This window comes from Mya arenaria, chromosome 6 (genome assembly GCF_026914265.1).
Source record: "Mya arenaria isolate MELC-2E11 chromosome 6, ASM2691426v1".
Classification (NCBI taxonomy): Eukaryota; Metazoa; Mollusca; class Bivalvia; order Myida; family Myidae; genus Mya; species Mya arenaria.
In genome coordinates this window covers 60,307,821-60,333,818 of record NC_069127.1, presented here as the reverse complement: position 1 = coordinate 60,333,818, position 25,998 = coordinate 60,307,821, and positions in this window count along the sequence as shown.

Sequence of the window (25,998 nt, the reverse complement as noted above, 5' to 3'; positions counted from 1 at the left end):
AAAATTCATGAAATAAATGAAAGAAATACCCATTGATAAATAGAAGAGACGTACAGAAAAACAAGGGGTAAAGATTGCAAACTTGAAAAACATAACTTCCACTTGAGAATCATAATATCTACCAGTAATACTGACATCTGCAAGGGCAACCTCATCGAAGATAGAACATACCTTCTTGTCGAATTTCAAACTATCTTCAAACAACGACATTGTAGAATGATAAGCGAAGAACAACAACATCTTGAACAAGCAGCAGGTATTATCTTCAATTCCAAATTAATGGTCATTAAACGTTGTAAAAGTCAGGATGGCAAATGGAAAATTAATGATGCGTGTAGGCTTTTGGCTGTTTGATATTTGATATGTTTATGATACATGCGTTTGAGCATGAATTGTAGAGGTCCTGGAGATATGACACCTAAGAAAATAATTTGCTACCATCGACATAAAAAGGGGTACTACAAGGTCTACCTGAATAAAGATATGACAAAAATCACCGTGTGCCCGTTAGGAGTTTATAGCATATCAAATTACCAATCGTTCATCCAACAGCCAAGCCAGGTACCCTCTCAAACAAGGACAGACAGAGAGTGGTAATATATAAGATAACACAGTGAAACTAGATGATTAAGCTGTTCAACCAACATACAAGTACTGCCATAAATAAATGAATACCAATAAGCGCACACGTAAATGATATAAAAGACGATAAAATAGGGGCACTTAAAAAATGAAAATGAAAAGAAGAGTATTCAGCACATTTGTACATGAAGCCGATCAAGTAATAAAGCAACAAGTACTTTCAAAAGTACATATAACTGGAGTTTTGATAAATCTGCATAATGATACATTATGTATAATTACATACAGGTAGAGGTAGCCCGCTTTCACTACTCAGGAAAAGATAAATTATGTCTTGATAACGAACTACGTGGACGAATTTGTAAGCCTATGTGATCGATATCTCGAGAGAAAGTTGTCTATGAACACCAGGGTAGCTCAAGTTAATACCACAACTACATGTTCTTTAGAAATAATTTGCAAATACCTTTTCACAACTGAACCAGCAATAGGAGGAATTTAAATGTTTCAGCTATCACGGACCACTTTAAAACGTTCAAAATCCTCCATGAAAAGAACTAAACATCGAAAAACACCACCGAGACCTTATGTAATAACGTTCCTGTATATTTCGACATATCATAATATGTCCATTTCGATCAAGGATCTCAATTTTAAATTAAGGTAATCGGGTAGCCTCGTAAATTGACCAACACGAAAAAAGTACAACTACGCAATATCATGCAACGGGAAATGAAATAATAGAACGAATGAATCGGACAGCATGTTCGGGAAGGAATTACCATCACATCAGTTAGATTGGAAGAACTATAATGCTTTATTGGTATATGCGTACAACTATTTACCGAATGAAACAACCAGAGTTTGACCATTTGGATTGTAAAGCACATAGACTCTACACAAAGTATTTATTGTATAATATATTGTTTAGGTAATGTATCAAACTATGTTGTTTTGTTCGTTTTACTTAAATTCAATTATATTAAAACATTAAAGAAAATTATACGTAAAGTTACTAACTACATTTATGTATTTCAGCCCAACGACATCATGTAATTTTATTTTCTGTGTTGGAAACGCGGGTGAAATAAAAACGGTCAGTAATTATTATGATAATTTGCAAGTCAATATGACAAACTTTCAAACACGTTTCGCGAAATATATACACCAAACCTTAATTAAGGAGTGCCTTCTATCAAACGATAACATCCAGTACTCGGCTGCATTGTATTTGTCGCAGTAAATTACCAGTTCAAGATTTGTCATGATTGCGATATCACACGCAACATCACATAAATAAAGATTACAGACTAGTTTTTAATAAATGTGTTATCTATCAAGGCTACATATCCTATCCATATTGTCATGAAATAAGCTTGACATTGCTGTGCTCTCAAATGTATTATGTATAATTGTATTTGTTATGATTTGATTGTAACATGTAACGCTAGTATATGTACTATGTAAAACAATGCTGCTGTTTTTATTTTCATATAGTATTCACTGATTCGTTGTACTTTATTGAACAATAGTTTTGATCATAATTGAATTCAGTGTTTTACTATATAACTGCGGTATCCTATGTGTTATCTAATCGGATGGAGATGTAGTAAAACCGACTCAATATTGTTACGAGACATATGGTATAACGCAACGTTAAAAAATACGTTGGATCAGCTAATGAAAGGCCCTGACTCTCAATGACGGCTGTCCTCATCAATTGATTTGATATGCAAGTCAGCTCTGTATACCATATGTGTACCATCTTATAACTCGCCTCTGTTGTTCCCTGTATAACTTCATTTAAGTATAATCATAAAATAATAATATAAGCAGTAAAAAAATTGACTCCTCAAAAAAAAGGTGGCGGGCTCCTATTAAATACATAGGAACAAACAGGAGAAAAACTGACTCAAAAAAATAAAAGGCGGATTTCTAATGAACCTTAACCTATCATGTCATGCCCTGTATTACTACTCTTAATTCATATGGATCTAAACCAAAAGATCAACAGAATGCTAAAATAAGCAAAGTCTTATGTTTGTAACACAGCTTTATAAAAGCTTACATATACATAAACTAGAAAAGTATGTGCCAACACAAGTGACCTAATTATCTTAAGAATGATATTGTTGTTCAACTTGGCAGTAGCATTTAATATATGAATAATGTACCTTTTGTAATATGTTCAGTATTGCTCGCAGTAAAACGAGCGTCCCGAATGGAAGATAGTTTAAAACTACCTATCTTGCTATAATGCACATCAGGACATTCAAACACAGTTTGTTTTCAAATAATGTCTGAGTAATTAATTACATACTTCAGTTTGACTGTTGATATTAATAACAATTGTCGTGAACAATTCATTAATGATTGCGGGAATTCCCGATTTCGGTTGTTCGTGCCGAGAGGGCTAAATAATCAAAGTAGAATTTCGCGTAGGATCACGATCGTGGTTATAATGATAATAACGACTGTGTCTATAAACACATAAGACCTGCTGTGGGGCCGCCATAATTCATTGTCATTTCTCCCATGACTTGTCGTCGAACCAGTCGTGAATGTCAATCCGTATTAGTGAAATGCCATAGGAAGGTCGTAGAACAGATCGTATGAACAACAATCTAAAACTTAATTTCGTGCATAGCAAAGCTTTGTACATACTCTTTAAAATGGAAATGAGAAAACAAAATAAAAAATGAACATAAAAACCATATTCTCATTAAAATAAATTTACGAACAACATACAAAAGAATCGACTTTTGTTAATATGAAATTCATTCATAGTTTAAAAGATGTTGTTTTTTTCAATTAAAAGTTTTCTCTTAAGAGTGCCGTTTCAATATATATTTCAAACTATACATTCTTAAAGCTTAGCACACCACTTACAAACTGCAGGAATAAGGTAAAGTGACAATAGCAAATAATCGAGTGTGAGGATCCATAAACCAATTAATAAATAGAAAACGTCTTAAGTTTATCCAGTCATTGCGTTATCTGTTACCGATAGCAATAAGTTTGATGATGAGTTTACCCAATACCTGTATTTTATCAGAGAGTATTTAACAATTTAACATTACATATTTTTATCAATCATGAAATATGTCAGCTCTTGCTATCATTTTGTATATACAAATAAAATTAAACTCTTTAGCTAGTATATAAAACAATAAACACATTTGAAGTATTAAATAAAAATTACAATTAATATCGCTATACCTTTTATGTGGAGAAATACATAAACAAATCAACTAATTAATGTTTAAGCCTACGTCAAATACTTATAACACTAATCTTAGCGTGCCGATTAGTATAATCACTACACTAAAAGGCTTGTCTCAGCGTACCGACAACTACTATAGCGTACCGATTAGTATGATAACTAATCACATACTAATTTTAGCAAAACATCGAGTATGATATTAAACTACATACTACTCGTAGCGTAGCGACAAATATGATAACAAACCACATACTAATCTTAGAATACCGATGAGTATGATAACTAAACTTCAAAACTTTTCGATAGATATTTATTAGGGGAATGTTGTAAGTGGTAGAATATGTGTTAACCTCATTGATTGACAGGTTTCAAATCAATTAAAATTTTCAGCTTTGTAAAACCAATACCATGGTTTCTTGTATGTCTTAACGTAAAAAAGCTATTCATATATTTCACATGGCATTTATCACATACCCTTAAGGAATGGTATCAAATATTCATACGTCTGACATTTTGTACACTTCTAATCTAATTATCTGGGGATCTATTACCGGGAGTGGTGTAGCAAATAAACATTTGTTTAAGTTCGTGCTAGAGCTGGTATCTGATTACAATCAAGAAACCTTCTTTACATAAGAGTTGGTATAAATCCTTCCAATCACTCGGAGTGATGTTTGGATTACTTACCAATTCATCCATGTGATAAAAGTTGAATCTAAACGCCGCAGCGTCACAAAATACTCGACTAAACTGTGCATAACAAATGAAACATTGTTATCAAAAATAGAGTTAAACATGGCATACATGTTTCTCACATTAACGTAGTACAGACAGCCGGCATTTTTAACCGATTGCCATCCATTTCAGTCTGGATTCCAACAAAACCAACCGAGGTTTTTCTGGTGAAGACTTGACACTCAGTCTCAAGGTAAAGCTGGTGATATGAGGGAGGGTGAAGCTGTCGCATTTTCTCATTCTGTCAGCAACCGGTAGGGTCGTCTTAGACTCAATCGTGTTGCACAGCTGTAACTTATTACTGCCATCCGGTAGCACGTGTGACATTTACTCATCAAGAGTTTCTTTACCAGCTCCTGTAACATCCACGCGAACAATTGCATCATCGATTCGCTGTCTAAAAAGAGTTAGTGTATGCTTAAGACCCTAGATGATTGTTGTATAGTCGTCACATAATCCAAAGATTGTCTGACGGGAAACGAAAGCTGAAAGTTTCTTTAGGATCTGGAGATCGAAGAATGTATAGCAAACCTCGCTATATCACAAAGACTGGCAGCAACCGCTGATTCAAACCCTTGGTTTTGCTAAAGTCTTCTGGGTATTTAAACAAGCCTAACATGGTAGACCACTGCCCTGGAGAAAAGATGGATTCAATCTCTTGCGAAGAGAGCTGGTATTGTTTGTTACTAAACAAATACATAACAGCATTGTTTGTCAGGGTAACTATAGTATCATCGCCATATGCTGTCAGCATTTGTGAGTCTACCCTTAACAACGATAGATTTATTCGCATGTGCGAATAAATCCTGCGTCTAAATGCTGATTCTGATCTCACCAGGATTTTTAGACGATTGTCCCAGTAACTTGTGATGTTCATATTTGCAATATTTTCATCCTTTATAATATATTATATATTATGACAAGATATTTTTAATTCATTTACAAGTTAAAAAATAGTTAAGTCCGTAGAATATGTAGTACTAAGCCTTGCAAAGCGCTCAGTAATCTTCAAGATCATATTCTAGACCATCGATGAATGCACTTGCTTTTGGAGGAGAGAATGAACGAGTCTTTTTCTTTTTTCAGTCTCACAAGAGCGAGATCAGACCCGAAACGAGGAGGAACACATTTATTCGATTAAATTGTCTTTTTTACTCAATTGTCTTCTCAACTTAAAGATAACAGATATATTTGTGGAGATGCCTTTTCACCTGTGTGGTAAATAAGGTTAATGTATTTTACCCTTTTGATCTTAAATCCTATGTTTTTCTTAAATTAAACACGTTCCATATCTAGGTGATCATCTCTGTTTCTCTTTCCTTTATTCATTCTAGATGGGGGGTTTTGCCAATGTGCTGGTACTGAATCGGTTTTATACTAATCCTTTTAAACAGCTCCCGCATCATCTTTCTCAGTTTTATGTCAGCATTTTATTGATGATAGACTCGGACTGAAAAAAAAACCTTTGAAATATATTAAACATGTTCTATTATTGAATTTTATTTTCAAGAAAATAATATTTTTTCTTACCGTCAACCATTCAACTTCTTGTATAGCTACAGCTATATGATTAGTTCCTGAACGATTAATCAGGGTGTCGATGTTTGTACGCGGATTGAAACTTTGCTAGGGGTTCGGGGCTCGGTTAGACTCACCCGGGTTCTGCATCGGTACGAGCGGTGATACACCCGTGCAATATTTAGTGATGATGTTATTTGCCTTTTCTGTTAGGTTCTGTTTATTTAGGATTGCGTGAGATGTATGGGTGAGCATCTTGGTAAATACTCTTTCATCAAATGTTGTGCCCGCATCAGCAGCCGATTTTTTCCCTTTAATAAGGCATTCTTTACTCCTTCTTAAGCAATACACGAGCTGACACTTCCTATAGCTTTTGATGGGGTAGATGAAAAGACTTTTGAAAGCATATCCGCAACAGAATCAAGGATCCCTGAGCATCAATAGCAAGCGGTTTTAAAATCCGTGATTTTTTTATAATCATCATACCTCATGTAATTGCGATAAAAGCCTTTTATATGTATAATTATCTACTACTTTTTGACTCTTTAACTGATTAAAAAATAGCATCATTTCACGCCATGACATTTTTGCCATAAGGAATTCAACACTACTAAACAAATCATTCGCGTCCACAGACGAGTTTTTATCAATAAACGATCGCTTATCCCACATTTAAGAGATTGTTCCACTTCCAGCTCTTACTTGTCTTTGGTTGATTCACATTTGGGTTATTACCCCTGTGTAATGCATTGGTGCTTTGTGTTATTACAGCCTAATTATCACGGTCTTGGTCCGTGTTAAAATCAGAAGGTGATCTCTTACTTCAATAATTTCCATAGACCGGGTGTTCCATTATATTCTCTAGCTTGAATAACTGTATTGTCATCTACAATCATTTCGTCTATCACCGATGAAAAAGTGTCCTTGTTTTATATAAGCAATTATATACGTCTGGACGACAACAACCTTTGATACAAAAAATTTCAAGTACTGTTCTGCAATATGGTCAATAAAGTTGGTTTCTTGAGTTTGAGACTCTTTGTGCTCTATCATTTTGATTCTTGGAAACTGAGGAAATGATTTTACCATTGGAATATTTTCAATCCCTTTTAATAGGTTTAATCTCACCAGGAATATCATCCCGCTGAGTCGATTTAAGGGTTTAAAAAACTTTAAGAAATCATCTTGCATACTTCATTATCTACGCTCGGTGTTCTCCTGATTGTTTTCTCTGGTTTTGAAAAGCTCTTGAACAATAATGTCCCATCGTCTTCGGGGTATGTCATTTTTAAAAACGACTTTTTTAGAAAGGTTATATTATTTTTATCACAGTTTTAATGACGTTTTTCAACAGTTTTCATCACGTTTTTCCTGACGTTTGTTTCACGTATTTCATCACAATTGTCATTTCACTTTTGTGCACTGATTCTTTTAAAACATTTAGCGTAATGTGTAATGGCACAGGGTAAACGCCGAAGACATAGAACACAAAATCAAACAATCAAAAACGAGAAACATGGAAAAACAGCACAAAACTCCAAAGAACAACACAGTACATATGTACCATATAAAAAATTAGGTGTGTTTATCAAGGATTTATCCCTCTTTCATCTCCCTAAACTTTCTCAGCTCAGAACGTATCGCGGTAAACTCTTCATATATTAAGTCATCTTTAATAACAGCTTTAGAGATATTTTCTTGGATTGTGTTTTGATTCTGCCATTATTTTTTGTCAGTAAATATTTTTGCCTCTTGTATGGAGAGTTTCTTAGTTATATACCACCCATTTATGCTAAGTCATCCTATACCTATATCAGTTGCTTCCATGATGATTTCCTCCCGAGTAGCAATAATGGTTGAAAGTAGACCTATCCAACCGACACCAAGCCCCATACTCGTTGTAATGAGGTCTGTATCAATTTTCTGTATGATATTGCCCGGTGCTACTTATACACAGAGTTTGTCGTGTATTTCGATCATCCTCAAGCAGCCTTTGAATTTCACTAATTTACTGTAACCGACATTCATGTCCTTTATCTAGTAGGGTTTAGAAACTATTGCGCCAACATTATAGAGTATTGGATAAAGTTTATTATTATTTTGATCTTGTACCATAATTTAGTATGGATATATATTTGTTTATACCTTATATTTTATGAAATACATACCATGCCCCGGATGTAAATCAACGTCGGTTCAGAGCTTTTTTCATAATTGAAACAATGCCACCGTTTTACCCTCAGGTCGGGTTTATTTGAGACGAGTGTTACACCGGATGATATTTCTACACCAAACCCAAGGGAAATGGTCTTGACTTCCTTAGCTGTGATAACTATCCTCTGTTGGTTGTGAATTTGTCATCTGGTAGGAGCCAGCTTTACCGGTTTAAACTTAACTTCCATCATTGCTTTCCATTGAATTGTAGATGGCTTAGTAGGTCTTGCGTTATAACGGCGATGTGCAGTTGTCCATCCAAAGATGTGCCCTGGCATCTTTTTTTAATAATGTATTCCTATTTTGTGTTAAATACATTATTTCCTTTAACGCTAATAAAAGCATTCCTAAGAGCGGGATACCTTTGAAGGGGCTGTTTTTACCAAGCAACAACCCTCGTCTCTCATAATCCTCGTCTGGGGCTCAGTAAACACCATCTCTTTTTCATGTACTAACAGACCCCTACCGATTGAAAATCGGAACCGCTCGATTGTCCTAAATACAAACACTTAGCATCCGTCTGAACCTGGCAAACCCACGCTTTTTAGGTATAGTCTTCTAATAGAAAGGGCGCTGCTGTAGTTGCTAATCCTGCGCACATAGGAAGAAAAAAATACTCGAACTTGAAGATTATGTATCATTTGAGTCTTACTCATTTTGATTTATTATCCTTTTACATTTTGAAACGTTTTTGTGAATAAATTGATTTGAGCAAGTAGTGGTTTTGAGAACATCTCCTCCACTCAGGTCGTGATGTACGTTTGTATAAGTCCGTTTTTAATACAATATCATTTTCAGGGTCTCTCGAATACGAAATCGTACAGTCAACTGTTCTCCTTGGAGATTAAGCAAGTTTCCGTCTTGATTCGTTAACACTGTTACCATCTTATTGATTGTGTCCATCGTTTTAGGAAGATAAACTAGATTTTCCGGGGTTTCAATAAGTTTATATCCGGGTAAATGGTTGGGGAAAAAGCTATTTATGGCAGGTGATGATGTTCCATTCACAAATGAGCCTGCAATTATATCTATGTTGACTTATATGCTGTTGATGGATAACATGTTGACCACAGTTTCAGATTTGTTGTAGACAACGGTATCAATTTTACTGTCAAACCCTAAAACAGTTCATTCAGAGTTTGCTACTGTAAAATCAACCTGTTAGTTGCTTTTGAAAGTGAGTATAGCTTTTTGGGTGTTTGAATATGCTGATAATTTAATAAAGTATTTATCATTTATGGTGTTGTAAAGAACATTTTGTCTCATTTTTATCTGCACGAAATTATTAACATCCGTGGTGTAAAAACTGCCTTCAAATATATTAATGTTTGTCCATGTAACATCCTTATCATAAGAGTACCTACGTTGTAGGTAGAATCGATGTTTGGAAAGATGTAGTTCGTCTCTACGTTGACAAGAGCCATTTCATTCTTCTTAGTCATTGAGTTATAATGGCGATTTTAAATCTGGTTTTTGAGTGCTATTACTACTCACCACTATCTGAAATGAGCGATTATATATTTTTCATGGGATGTAAAATGTACCGAATCCACTCCTATACTTTCCATTATGTGTCTTACAGGTTAAGTCAATCACAGCAAAACCATGTATTTTCTCCCTTGTCTTCTTACATAAAATTCTAAACTCATCATTTGACAGATTACTGATGACAAGATCGTTGAAGATATGTTCAATGTTATTTAGATCTGGAGGAAACAAACTAATAAAAATTGCGTTTCGCTGATAATCTGTCAAGGGAGTTTAAAGCTGCACTCTCACAGATTGAACGTTTTAACAACTTTTATTTTTTTGTCTTGGAACGAGCTACTTTTTGCAAATATCCATGGAAACCAGTTATATAAGACTGCTGACAAAATAACGTCGCAGAATGTCATATTTATTTTCAAAAATTCATGTTTTATGCATTTTTCTTAAACCGTTAGTAATGGTTTAAGCCATAAAACATTAATTTTCGAACGGAAATATCAAAATCTGCGATCTGATCTTTTGTCAGCAATATTATATCATTGATTTGTAGATTTTTAAAGAATTTGCTCTTTCTCAGACAAAAAATAAAAAAGTTGTAAAAATGGCAAACTGTGAGAGTGCAGCTTTAAAGTAGTTTATTGATAGGTAGAAGCAATCCACGTCTGAGTGTCTTCCACGAATGTAATAGGACTCACATGTGTTCTGCTTATCAAGCAGCAGCTATCAAAGATCATGAGGTTCTTGTTTTCTGGATTGAGTTCCTTCCGGATCTTGTATATATTCGGACGTCTTGTAAAAGCTACATTCGATGTCAGACTTGTATCTGATGTTTTATCCATCTTTTTAACCAGGGCTACTCGAGATGCGTTGAGTTTTATAATCTCGAATTGGTTATCGAATAGCCTTATTTAAGCCTCTTTCGGAAGTGTTTCTTCAAATGTTTTTTAAGAATCTTGTATTCCGGTTGAAAAAGGCTCTTTCCAAAAAAAAAAATGAATAGTTTATTGTAGTCTTACTACGTTCAAAATATAATAAGAACTAAGATGAACTTAGGGATGGGTTTGAAGCCACCTAAAATGTTCAATTAGTTTGGGCTAACCAATTAGCTAAAGAACTACACAAGTCAGTCAATACAAAGTTTCAAAACAGAAGAGTCTACGTCAATGGTATAGATGGAATTGGGGCTTCTTATTTAGTAGACAGGCAAAGCTTTTCAAGAGAAAGCACACACTTCAGGTAGTGGTTAACTGTAATCGACATATTTTCAAAATATGATTGGATGATACCGCTAAAAGATAAGACTTGTACAAAACCTTGTTGAGAGTAACATTACGGAGACTGAAGAAAAATCATCGGTGATTGAGAGATAGAACAGATCAATGGAGGAGAAAATGTTAAGTACTGCATCGCTAATTACACCAGAATATACATTGATGTATTAAATGATCTTGTAAATCTATATAGCGACACAAAGAATTCTTCAATAAAGATGACTGCTTTTAAAGCTTATATGAAAATAAGGTATGAATCGTGTGTATAAAAATATGTATAAAAATATGCCTAATAAGTCACTCAAAATCAAACTTTGTTGTTGATAATAGGGTTAAATTACCGAGAAAATAAGGACTTTTGAGAAGGGGTACATACAGAAATGGACTGAGGGGGTGTCGGTAACATACAAAATTAGAGTCAAGAACGTTACGGAAATTTAAGGTAAATTCTACGAGCAGAAGCTTAAAAGGACAGACCAAGACGTTTTAAGAATTGAGAGGGCAATACGAGAGGTGTAAAAAGGCTCATGTAAAGTGGCTCCGTTACGCAGAGTAATTCAATTGGTGGGTAAGCGCACTAACTAAAATATAGTATCTATAAAATGAAAATATCAGTCGACAAGGTAGTCTTACCAAACAAACCAGTGAGCAATCTATAATTAATAGATGCTGTCAAGTTATTAGGAATAACAAATCTCGAGGGGTGTTCATGCGCAATGAGTTGGTTGGTCGTCTTAAAATGGGACTGTGGTATACTTAACATAGAAGACAACGACAACCTAAATGAATATGGGACTAGAACTGGTGGTGGTACATGTTGGGTTTGCTTGGTGGAAGAATGGAAAAAAACAAGTTTTATTTTGATGGCTATGATTTGCAACCACATGTTTACCGAGTAGATAAAATATATAGCGCAGAGCGACGGGCACGGAGTGTCAACAGAACAAATTACATACAACACTCATCAAGTCCAAAAGGCGTGGACAGTTATATGTGGACATCCATGCTAGTATGTTCTTAAGCTATTGTAAGATGAATACAGCTTGCAAAACATTACCACAATACGATTTAAATAAAGGGTAATTCTTTTAAAAAGATGCCTGTTGATAAATTTTGACGTAGTTCTAGAGGATTTAATACATCAGACTCTGGTGAAAGCATTACCTACATAAACAATACATTGTTAAGAAATGATGGACCTAATATAGCAACCGGTCCACTCAATATGGATACAAACATAAACACTGATGTTGTTGATCCAATAATTAATCGGGATGCAGCGACCTAATATTATGCGGATGAACAAAAAAGCTGCAATTCTTTCTCATTAAGATACTATTATTTTAGGTAGAGATGGAACTAATATAGCAGCCGTTCCACTCAATATGGATTAAAATACATTGGTTAATGTTTGCCTGCCAGTTCTTCCTTACGATGCTGCCGATAAGCGTTATGTGGATGATTTGTGTTACACGTTACATCATGATCATCAGAAGATGTATGCGAGAGTAAGTTTACGATTGAGTGACTTGGAAAAAGAAGGATGCAGGACGAAGTGAACCATTACCCAAGTGATATGAATCCAGTTTCCGGCGTTTTCACGCTAAAATATAAGAATATATCTGTAAAGTTGTGATGAATGATATTTGGTATCGAAGTGTTTAAGTGTTTACGTGTAAGTGTTCAATTTTAAAATTCATTATGCTAATAAAATGTCTTTAAAATACATGTAAATAATTAAATTCTGCTTACTTACTTTGACGTTATACGTAAATCCGTCGCTGCCAAGCAACATACGGCCTCCGAAGCGCATCGCCTTCACGATATTGGTGAACGTCACCGGGCATCTGAAGCGACTTCCTCACCGGGGTGATCCTCAAGCTCCACGTCTTTTATGTTTTGGGGTCGCTGGATCGGGACATCTTCATCCACGTTGAATGAGGTGTCGGGAATCCTGTGTCTTCTGTGGAAGGTAGTGGCGGCAGCTCTAGAGAGATGGTCTCGTTAACTGAAACGTCGATGATGGTGTCGTTCATGTAGACGTCATCTGGGATGGTGCTGATGTTGCTGTCGGGGATCCTGGCTGGTTCCATCCCCGCCAATGTGTCTTGGCTGGACGGTAATGGCGACAGCACTAGAGAGATGGTCTCGTTGACTGGAACGTCGATGATGGTGTCGTTCATGTTGACGTCATCTGGGATGGTGTTGATGTAGCTGACATCTGGGATGGTGCTGATGTTGCTGACATCAGCAATTTCAGCAACAGTGTCCATCTCAGTCGCCTTGCAGGTATTGCAGGACCACTCAATGGTGATCAGCTGCTTTTGCATCTGACGATACTGGACGTGAGAGATCCCTGTAATATATATTTAGTACATTAAGACTATGTTAAAACGACCTCCAATTTGTGTTTGCAAATCCTAGATTTCGCAAACTCAAGTACCCTTTAAATACGCTGTAATCGAATACTCACCTATAATTAAGTTAGAAGGCTTCATTAAGGTGTGATTTTGGTGTTTTTTGTTTGCGAAATGTTTTTGGAAGTTTGTCTAATTGACCCACCAACTCCGGGCCCCAGCGGGTTTTTTGCAGAAAAACACGGGGTTTTTCACACTTCCGCGGGATTTTTCTCCCGTTTTTCAAGAGCTGGGGAAAAATCCCGCGGGGTTTCAATAATACAGCTCAAAACAACATCTTGTATCAAAAGAAACATTATGCTTCGACACCGGAAGTGAAATAACGCGAAACAAAAAAAAAACGCTTTTTAGTACGGGGTTTTTCTCCTGCTGGATAAAATTCCTACATTTTAGCAAAAAATAAATCAATTCAAGCTTTATGTTTTTGAGATCCTATACATTACATTAATGTAAATACTAATTTGAATGACTATTCTAGAGTCATTTCTTTCATTTGAGAAATCTATTAATTTAATGCATATTTTACGGGAGAAAAACCCAGCAAAAATCAGGAATGCTATTTAACGAAAAAAAAAACACCGACAAAAGCCATTTCAATTTCCAGCGGTTGGATGTTGTTAAGGAAGTGAAGTTGTTTTACATATTTATATTGAGTCAATAATATTAAGTTAACATGTGTTTTTAATTAAAAAAAAATCAGATTTTAATTATTAGTTGTTTGTAACCGTCGGCATCGTCGATATACAGCCGTTATAGCCATCAGTGATCTTCCAGTTTATTTATTGTCTACATGGTCACTTTCATTTAAGACTTTAGAATTTCATTTAAGAACTACCAAGTGATATATAATTTCGTTTAAATAATGGATAACTAACCCCAAACCCCACTCCCCTTCACTGCCACTTAACATTTTAAAGCTGCACTCTCACAGTTTTGCCGTTTTAACAGATATTTTATTTTTTGTCTTCGAATTACCCATTATTGGTATCTTGAAACCAGTGGTTAAAGACTGCTGTCAAAATATATGATAGACCATAGCAGATTTTTAAATTTCAGTCAGAAAACTTATCTTTTATCTTTATAAACCGTTTCTTACGGTTCAAGAAAAATGCATGAAACATAAAATTTTAACTTATAAAGAAAATATCTGTGACTATTTTTTTGTCAGCAGTCTTATATGAATGGTTTGAATGCACTTTCAGGTTCCATGACAAAAATTAAAGAAGTTGACAAAACGTTCAATGTGTGAGAGTGCAGCTTTAATAATTATCTATAATTATTTTATATTCTAGGAAAAATACCATTAATGACTACAATTTTTTCTTTGCTTAACAAAAATCTTCCCCCCATAGACACACACACACAAGTGACACAACCCATTTAATACTAATGTAATACTTTTGTAATCTATACCCTGTGTCCACAATGTTTTATACTGAATGTTAAAGGGTTGGTAAAACAGTATGGATTATGGTGTTCAATATGGGGATTAAACCCATGATAGACAATGCACTAGCACTGTCGCCTACTTAGCCCCGGTGGCTGACCCCGGTGGCTGATTCCCACCCAGACATACATTAAAGGGACTTGGACACCAGATGATCCAAAAACAAGATATTCAATATTACCTCAAAACAAGCCTAGCCGAATCAATACCAATTATTATGAGACTGATATTACATCATTTAATGTGTTTAAAAGATTTCATCACTGTCTCTCTCTCTGAGACAAGTAATCTTTAAAAATAGCACATAATGATTTTCCCGTTTATTAGTATTATCATATCCATGTAAAGGTCACATAAACATATATACAGATAAATACATGATTGCTATTTCTAAATTTACTTCGATTTACATGGTAGACAAAGTGAGTTTATTTCGACTTATATGATAACATAAGTAAGATTCGGTGCACGGTACACTGTTGAAACATAACAGTTTGATGATAAATTTTGACAATTTTCACTTTTTCTTGCAATGTAGAATCTTGAGTCCGGTCCCTCTATTATCAGATTCTGTGAAATAATTGCTTTCAAACAATTGGAAGAGCTGCATGGTGTACTGAATACAGTAGTTAAATGAATTCCATCCACTAGCTGAATAAAGGATGAACACACATTTTAAAACCACATATCAGAAGTTTTTGGAGAGCATTATGTCAGCAAATTTAAATGCAAAACAGCGTTGGAAAATAAACAAGATTTTTTTTTTTTACATGTTTTATCAATGATACATGGCGATCATCAACTAATTATAAAAATCAGAATGAAAAAAACAACAACATTTAACCATTTATTAAAGCTGCACTCTCACAGATTGAACGTTTGACAATTTTTTTATTTTTTGTCTTGGAGCCATAGTTTTCGAAATTCCATAGAAAACAGTTAAATAAGACTGCTGAAAAATTAGATTGTAGATCTTTATATTTCAGTTCAAAAATTGATGTCTTATGCAATAAAACATTAATTTTCAAACATGAATATGAAAGTCCGCAATTTGATATTTTGGCAGCAATCTTTTATCACTGGTTTAAAGCAAAAATGTGCTCTTTCCTAGACAAAAAATATAAGAGTTGTAAAAATTGTGTATCTGTGAGTGTACAGCTTTAACTGTCCATTTAAAATTGACCTGTACAAATTTACTTTGATATTAGTATAATACTGTTATATATTTATAAATCAATATAAAAACAATATTCTAAGATCTAAATTGATAATAACTTTAAAAATGAAAAAAACGAATGAAGAAACATAAGTTCAAAATATGCAAATGAAGCTGCACACTCACAGATTTACGGTTTTGACAGCTGTTCTATTTTTTTGTCTTAAATGAGCAAATTTCTACATTCTTTTTTGCAAATCAGACTGCTGACAAAAGATCAGATCGCAGATTTATAGATTTCTGTTCGAAAATTAATGTGTAATGGCATTCAACATCACTTCTTGAACTTAAATAAGAAAGTATGCAGTCTTATGACACTATTTTTCATGCATTTTCGCATAAATTGGCTCTTTCCAAGCCAAAAAATAAAGAAGTTCACTTCAATCTGTGAGAGTGCAGCTTTAAGTCAATCTTAATCTTAGGGTCATACATCATTGACTAAATTCACTCTATTTGTCAGTAATCCGATTAGCTGTACATATTATTCTCTGATTCAATTAGTCTGACCAATATTAACAGCCTAGTTTCAGTCTAGCAAATAAATTCAACACAAGTTGTTTAATTCTTCTGAGACTGACAAAGAATTAAAAACCCACATTCATGAAAAATATTTTCGATACTAGTATATGAAAAAAAACACACAAAAAATAGATTCAAGAATAAAAAAAATATGCATCCTTAATATATATTGCATATAAACAATTAATTATCTATTATAAAGTTAACCTGAGTTACAATGTTTTATCTATAATTGTTGCCATTTATATTTAATAGTTATATAATTATCATGTCTATCAAACAAACCAAAAAAATGTCATTAAATATTTGAGATAAGCACAGGCTGACACAAGAACTAAATATTTAAGTCACAGTTGACAAGGCAAACAGTTCCTACAATGATATCTCGAAAATTGTTCCACTGCCCCCCCCCCCCCCCTCCCTCCCCCATCGTGAATCTGCAACGTGTTCAGTAAAGATGTTTGCGGCGAACGTTTGCTGTTTGGTTTCCCGCTTAACGTATATGCGCTGCGTTGCAACAGAGATACAAAAAAAAACGTTTGCGAGCGTTTTGTAAACACTCGCCTGACTGAACGCACTGCTGATATCCTGGCCTCAGAACACTCTTTACATATCCCTCTTCCTCCTCTCTTTAAAATATGATTCTCTTTTTGCCATTACTCTGTCCTCTCCATTGAAGTTCGCCTGCAATTTAAGAAAAGAAAATTTAAATTTCACACAAAAATGGCACTTGTTTATACCAGCACATTTGGCATATGACAAGAGCACCACCTGCGGGTTCTGAACGCTCGTCTGATTATATCCTTTTATTGTAAATTTATTTCATATTGTACATTTGAAAGTGAATATTCCAATGTTTAAAAGTGAAAGCTCTGATAGTTTGCTTGTAAGCCGCCTTCTAAGCACATTATTTTATTAAACTTAAAAAAATTAGACTATAGTCCACAAATACTAAAATATCCCCCATCCTCCCCATTCCCTTCCAAATGAGCTTGATATATTGAAGGCATAATCCTTTCGTTTTCTATGAAGAAGCTTAGTGTCCATTTCTCAAAATCAACCAAAATTCACGTTTTTACCCTAAAAACAGGTGAGACTCAATATCGTTAGGGTATAATGTGAAGAAGGGTATAAGATGTACAAGTTCCCCAAGTTTCAAAGTGACAACTTTGATAGTTTCCATGTAACTGACCTGAACGCAAAACTTAACCCCAAGGCAAGGATAACAATCAAATGATGACAATTGCTGCTTGTCATTTTTTTCAATAATGTATGAATTTAACAGTGTTTATTAAAGGGACTAGACACCAGATGATACAATTGCAAAAAAATAGATAACTGTCAAAAACTTACATACAATTGATACTAGTGTATAACTTTTAATCTTACTTTAATAGCTATATAACATTGCTTAAGACACATAATTTCACAGCTTTTGCACATATTGTGATATGAAACTTTCTGGGGTGTGTTTACCACATATAATATCCCAGTAAGTTTAAAAAAGCATCAGTATATTTATCTGTATTCATAAATGGATATAATATAAACCTGGAAAACTTAATTCACTATTTTTACACAATAAAACCCAAATGAGATAGTCAAATGATTGCTCTGTTTATTTTAATCATGTAAAATTATTTATTATATATATATACCCATCATTTATCCACACGTAATACATATATCGCAAAATACGGTAGGCTGTATTCCACTCTAGTGCACTACAGCCGTTTTCAACTCTTGTGATGTCACGTCATAACAACTTTACAAGTGTCATTGCGTGATGTTAAAATGATGTCATAAAACAAAATAATGTGTCCTTAAAGGGACTGTGTCACAGATTTGAACCAAAAAAAGTTTTTTCTGTAACGAATCTCAGGACAATTATCTAATAGAATGTGTTACGCTTTGATGTCATAATTGTAAAAAAAGTACCAAAATGTAAAAAAAAAAGAGGCCCAAAAGGGCCTGTATGCTCTACTGGCATGGCTTTTGTGGTCATATCAATCCAGAGCATGTATGTATGGTTAAAAGGCAACAGACATATAGTTTATGTTTTGTGTTTGGGTTACCTGAAAACGTAGCACGTTCAACATCTGAGCCCAGAAAGTATTGTAAGCAGATTAGTTGCATGAACTATTTTAATATATATGTGCCAAGTAAAAGTCATCTGACAAAAAAAAAATGCTTTCAAAACTGTACTCAGTAAAATTTTCTGTAGTTTTAAAAGTTAAAAAAAGTTGGTCAAAAGGTCAAAGTCAAGGGCATCCTAGGACAACATTGATCAATTTGAACAAACATTCACAATCAATTGTGCTGAGATGGATGCACGAACACACAAAAAGATTTTCAAACCTTTCCAGATTTATGTTTACAAAACCTGTGAACCCTGGGTGTGGCCAGTAATGACACCAGGTGCATAACTTAAACATTCACAATCAATTTTGTTAAGATGAATGCTCAAACTACAGAACTTAAAGCTAAAAAATGGCCTTTGGGCTTTCAACAAGAACAAGGCAGAGTAATTCACAAAATCAACTGCAGAAGCAAAAAGCAAATTGTCTCTCAAAATCCTAGACTTGCAAATTGTCTCCCTTAACTCTAGACTTGAATTAACATATACATGTAAACTTGGCTAAAAATAGAATTCGCTCATGCAGACCTGGCTAAAAATAGAAAGCATTTCTTTAAAACTTTCATGGCCCATAATCTAGGCATTCATGGGCGGATCTTGCTGGTTTTCAAAAGGAACCAAGCTCTAATGAATATCTAGATACTGTACAAGTTTCATCGAGATATAATCAAAACTGAAGACTGTATCGTGTTCACAACTAATTGTTTACACAATATCATTTTTTTACACTATCAAGGGCCATAATCTAGGCATGCATGGGCGGATCTGGCTGGTTTTTGAAAGGAACCGAGCTCTAATGGATATCTAGATACTGTACAAGTTTCATCGAGATACAATTAAAACTGAAGACTGTATCGTGTTCACAAGCAATAGTTTACAGACGCACGACCGCACGGACGCACGACTGCACGGATGCACATACTACGTACACATTACCATCGCATACCGTAAGCTTTTCTGGCCTTTGGCCAGTAGAGCTAAAAAAGATTGTGTCGGAGACCGGGTCAAACCCGCGTCGCAAAAATTGAAGTCCAACTTCACGTGATAACACCTTCTAGCCAATCACGCATGATTGAATGAATTCTACCTTGAACACATACCCAGTAATCTTTTTTAATGGAAAAATACTAAGTAAGTGCTAAACTTAAATAAATTGTAAACTATGTGGTACTTCAATTAGTTCGTTTCAATGCATTGTACACATCGATGCCAAGTTTATGTCATTTTTCGACAATAAGTTTTTTTCACTATTTCATCATCTGTGAGACAGACCCTTTAAAATGACATTTATTATGAAAACATGTGGCTTTTAAGTGATGTAACAAGTAAATTAGTAATGTATATATAATAAAAGGGTAAAATCCAAGTTAATTTATACAACCTCCAGGATCAAAACACAGTACTAATAACCCTTTTGTATTATCAGCCTTCTAAATGATCACATCGACAGTTCTAGGCTTATTTTGAAGAAATACTGTACTTGCCAACCTGGTGTCTAGTCCCTTCAAGTTTATGGCTACATTGAACACAAATAAAGTAGGTATGTTGCAATATCTTCAATAAAAAAAGCCTATTCAAAATATATTGTTGAATACTTCAATAATGTTTCAAATCTAATGGAAATCAGCCAACTTGAGGTAGTCATTCTTTTTTGAGACAATTTAACAAAATAAAAAGACAATAAAAAAGTCATATGCTCATTGACTTAAAGAATCCATTATAGCAAATTGATTGTTTTGTTTTATTCAATTACATAATTTAATCAATGACGTTCTAATGAGTAGGTCATATTTATGGAATAAGACAAATAACTATACCTATATATACATGTGTATGTCAAAACTTTGCATTCATATATACATACCATTCAACTTTGTCTTTGGTGTTTGTTGCATTTGCAAGTCTAGAAGAAGATGATGATGCTGGTGTTCTTAAAGAGTGTGTTGCTGGTGTTCTTGTAGTTCGAGTAGTTTTATTCGGGTAGCTGTTGTTGCTGATGTTTGTGTTTAGGATGAATTTGTTCTTGAAGCCGATGTTTTTGTAGTTGTCCCTGCAGGAAGTGTTGATGTTCTGGGGTTGAAGTTGTTGTTCTTGAAGATGGGGTTGGTGTTCATGTTCAAGTAATCAGAGTTGTTCATAAATCTGGAGTTGCTTTTGTTTGTTTTTGTCAGAAGTATTGTAGTTCTTGTATACGCAGGGTTGTTCTTGTAAATTAAGTTGTTGTGTCAGGGGTTGTTTCAGGATCCCACTCAAATATGTCGAAGGCCTTAAAAATAAGAGAATGTGAAGCTGTGACAAGTTTTTTTAAATGACAAAAAAGTTTCACATTTTAATTATATTTTTTCTTATTAAATTTAAGTTAACATTTTATGCTAAAGTTTAGAATGTCACAGAATATATATATATATCCCTCCTTAGTTGAACCTGACCACTTGAAAGATTAAAACTTAAATTGTCACTATCAAGATGTGTTTTATTACCCCCAATTAACCCCCTAATTCACTCCATTTGTTAGGTTTAGAAGTGTTACTATGGAGACATTTAAAGCCAATATTTTTAAACTAGTATTTTGCTTCAAACACTTTCAACAGAACCTACCATAAATCAAGAGTTGAAGTGGGCCCTGGGCCCCTGACAGCCAAGAAAGAACTTTACATTTGCAGGGCTTGTGGGCTTGTGATTATTTTGATCACTTATATGATAACATGGACATAATAAGGCCTATACAAATCTTTGTTTACACCCATCTGAATTTTTTTTTTTTTCCTATTTTTTTTTTTTTTTTTTTGCGTTTTGATCAAAATGCGTTTTTTCAGAGACCTAAAATAATACCCTGATACAGGTCAGTTTGCTAAAGAATTATGGTCGTCCAAAAAAAAGTAATGCCTACCTATCTACCCTTTTTTGGGGGAATGTTAGTAGAAACTAAGAATATTTGTTTCGCCTAATCAAGGATTTAATTTGAAGACAGTTTTGCTGCATACTGTAAATATTTTTATTGCATTGTGTGGGAGTAGGATTTGATATATTGGTGCAAGGTATTTTAATTATAACAATTCCAGGAAGTTTATCAAAATGCTAATCTTTATGCAAGATGTGTCATGTTTGGTGTCATTATTTTGCTTTTATAATTCACTTTTATATTCAATAATATATTGATAAATTTGTATCAATGTAAAAGTTTAATTTTTATTACAAGCAAATGAGGAAAATCAAAATAGTTCCTCAGTTGGTAAGTCATCCATCTACATTTCATGTCAGTATTTATCTTAGCTCCGCCCCTTTCACTGGACTTGACATTGCCCCTTTCACTGTTTTTGACATCTGATTGGCTGAGTTAAAATTGCCTTTTAATGTTTCTTTATGAATGACAGTTTTATACAAGGAAAGCCTGGTTAATGTGACAATCATTATTCTGAAAATGGTGCTATAAATATGATTATGAATAGGCTTATAATTTATTTAAGATAATAAACATAATCTGCAGTTATGCACTTTAATTGATCAAAATACATGTTCCTTAATTATGCTTAAAATATAAATAATTGCTTATGGTCATGTTGTAGTCCACCTAAATGGCCGTCAACCAGTCTTTTGACAATTTTTAGACTATGGCAGACTGGTTACAGGGATACACATGAAATGTCAAAATAATAAAAAAGTATCCCTGATCGCTCATTATTGTAGCTTGGTCATGTTGATTTATAGGCTAATAGCAAAGAGGGAAAAAAATAAGAAATATAATATATAATCATATGGAAAGGAAAAATTGAGGTGAATTTTATGTGAATATCTTAAATGTATAATTCTCCTGTCCATTGTGCTAAAGTGGCTAATTGTTATTTAATTCAGATGTTTTTTGGGGGTTTTTTGTACATTTTATCTCGGCATTTTGATATTATTTCAAGGATATTCTGGATATGCAGTTTTAATGTCTTTTGTTTGATTAAAAAATTAGTTTCTATTTGTGTAAGAAAAGCCAGACAAAACTATAATTATTGTTATTATTTGCAATTGTTTAAACCTGGGAGTAAGATAACATATTATTGGTCCCAGTTTAAACATAATTTTGCTTTAAGTGTTTATTCAATATTTTTACCAGCTTTCTTTGTACAGTGCACTTAAAGCTGCACTCTCACAGATTGAACGTTTTGACAACTTTTTATTGTTTGCCTTGGAACCAGCCAATTTTGCAAAAATCCATGGAACCAGTTATATAAATAAATTTACTAACAAAAAATCAAAAAATAATATAATATGCATTTTCCTTAAAAAACATCATTTTTTCAAACAGAAAAATGTGAAAATCTACGATCTGATTTTGTCAGCAATCATAAATTTATTTGCAGATATCTAGGCAGAAATTTGCTCTTTCCAAGACAAACAAAAAAAAAATTCAAAATGGTATATCTGTGAGTGTGCAGCTTTAATGTCATCTAACACCTAGATTTTACAGTAATTAACAAGTCTTACTTTTTGTTTTTAATTTTAAGTTTAATTGGGTTATTATAAGGGCCCTTTCCATATCTTGATTAAGATTTTTTTTTTTGGAAAAGTTTAATTATGTTCTCTCCTACTATTTTCTAATTGTGGACTTTTTGTTAATAGAGAATTTTATCTTCATTATCTCAACAACAACAGGATCAGAGTGGCATAAATGCAGCCACAGAGAGTACAATTATAAACAAAAGACTTCTAAAATAGACCTGCCACATATGAAAAATTCATATAACTATACATGAAATAGACTTAAATCATACTGGATTTGCAATTGCAATTGTGTTATTTGTTATCGCTGATTTAAAAGGAACACAAGAGTGGAAATCCTGAACAGAAGTCTCTGACTGTTGAAAAACCTACATCAGCCAACCTCAAATACTCTAAGGCTGACCAACAGTAATCTTTCAGTAGGAACTGAAAACAAGAAGGCACACTAGGGGCGCTACTGTGCTATTCCCCAGTCATTCAAAGTACCCCCTGTGAACGCGTTTAAGCGGACTTGCGCCCAATTCTTAGCAAAATATTGTGCATGAGTGTAGACATTAGACATATATATTTAAAAAAAAAGATATATATAATCCAAATGTGAACTTATTTGACAGCTTCAAGGAATGGAGAGAACTCAGCGGATTATTTTGTTTCGCCAAGGCATGTAGGAAAATGAAACCCATTTCATCATAAATTCTGTTTATTCCAGTCACTTTAACAATAGTAAAATCTTTCAACTAAAAACAATAATATTAGTGTCCGTAATTTCAGAGTACCATCCACTCATGATATATTATCATTTATCATGGTGTAATTAATTAAGTCATTTTGACATCCTACTGTTAGTTTTAAAATAATATACTAAAGTAATAATTACCGGTACATGTACATTACCATGACAGTCACGCCAATGGGAAGACTTATTTAGGGACTGACATTATAATTCACCAGTCAATTGTAACCACAGCCCCCCAGGTCCGGGGAATAGCCGGGACTTTGACTTTCGGTCCAGCCGACCCCGGGTAAAATCCCCGCCCTGCGGAGACGAACTGATGGTTAAACTCCGGCCAAATGCCCCTGCACCCCAGAGACTCTATAAAAGGCCCAATCTTGGCTTAATTTGGCCCTATGACAAAACCACCGCGGTCACCCGGCCCTGCGGGACCACCTGGAAAGTAAAAACACGGCCCTTTTCTCCGGCTATCCCCGGTATAACCCCAGACCTGGGTGGGGGGGGGGAGCGTGGATACAATTGACTGGTGCATCCATGGGGAGACTTATTTAGGGAAATAACATTGGCATACAATTATATAGTAATTAGTTATCCTGACATGTACTTTACACAGAATCGCTACATGGTGACAGTTACTCTGGGACGGACATTACATTTACATACACTATACTAATAGTATTTCTGACATGAACATTGCAAAGACACACACCAGACACCCTTAGGGTGACTTAATTAGGGACAGACATAACACTGATATACAATACAGTAATTAATTATCCTGATGTGTACTTTTCATAGAATCCCTACATGGGGACAGTTAATCAGGGACGGACATTACATTAACACCACTATAGAAATAGTAATTCTGAAATGAACATTGCAAAGACACACACTATGGGGAAAGTTTATCAGGGCCTGTCACACTAAATTGACATACACTATATAGAAATAGTTATTCTGAAATTTATGAACATTGCAAAGACATACCCCATGGGGACAGTTAATAAGGGACGGACATTACATTGACATACACTATAAAAATAGTTTTGTGATCACCGGACTTCAAATTTTATGAAATTTGAATTGGTTAATGGACAAAACACAGGACTATGGTATAAAATTCACATTTTAAACTATATTTCATTACATTTTTGCAATTCATATGTCAGATTTTGAATTGATAATAAACATAATCAGTCTTAAGAATCATTGGTTATTGTTCTGTATCCAATGATGGACATATAGATACACTTTTGTTATGTATCATTAATGTAATAACTTGAGAAAAAAAAAATTCTCAAGAATTTTTCTCAAATTTGAATCCTAAATATTCATATAATAGATCAAAATGTTTTTGTTGTTTACAAATTAAGTATCTTACAGTGACAAAAATGTATTTACTTACTATTTAGGGTATTCTTAAGAAATTTCAAAATTCATATAAGTATGTTAAGTATTTAGTATGTTATGCATGTTTTAAAAATGTATATATTTCCCAGAAATTGTTACACTTGTGACAACAATATTGCTTAAAGTAATTTCTTTAAATAAAGAAGTCTTTCATAAATTATCATTATACCAATGTGTATGTAATGATTACTGATTAAAATGCATTATAACACATAACTATTCAACTTTAAACTAACAAAAATTACAAAAGCATATGTCTAACATTAAAGCGTTCAACATATGACAGTCCTTTTTACATGTAGGTAAGGAGAAAATGACTTCATATGTTGAACGCTTTAATGTTAGACATATGCTTTTGTAATTTTTGTTCTAGCCCATGCATGAGATTCTTTTGGTAAAGTTTTTCTTGCATGTTCTGTTTGTTTTCTGGTTGTCTGCCTTTTCACAGCTGATTCTAACTTTCTGTCTATATAATTCATTCTCGGCCTTCTTCTTTTGTTTCAACTTTTCAAACTTTTTCTTAAGTTTGGGATCTGATTTTAGTTTCTCCCTGTACCTTTTTACCCGTTCTTTTGAGCTTGAAGAGGGCTTGCTTTCACT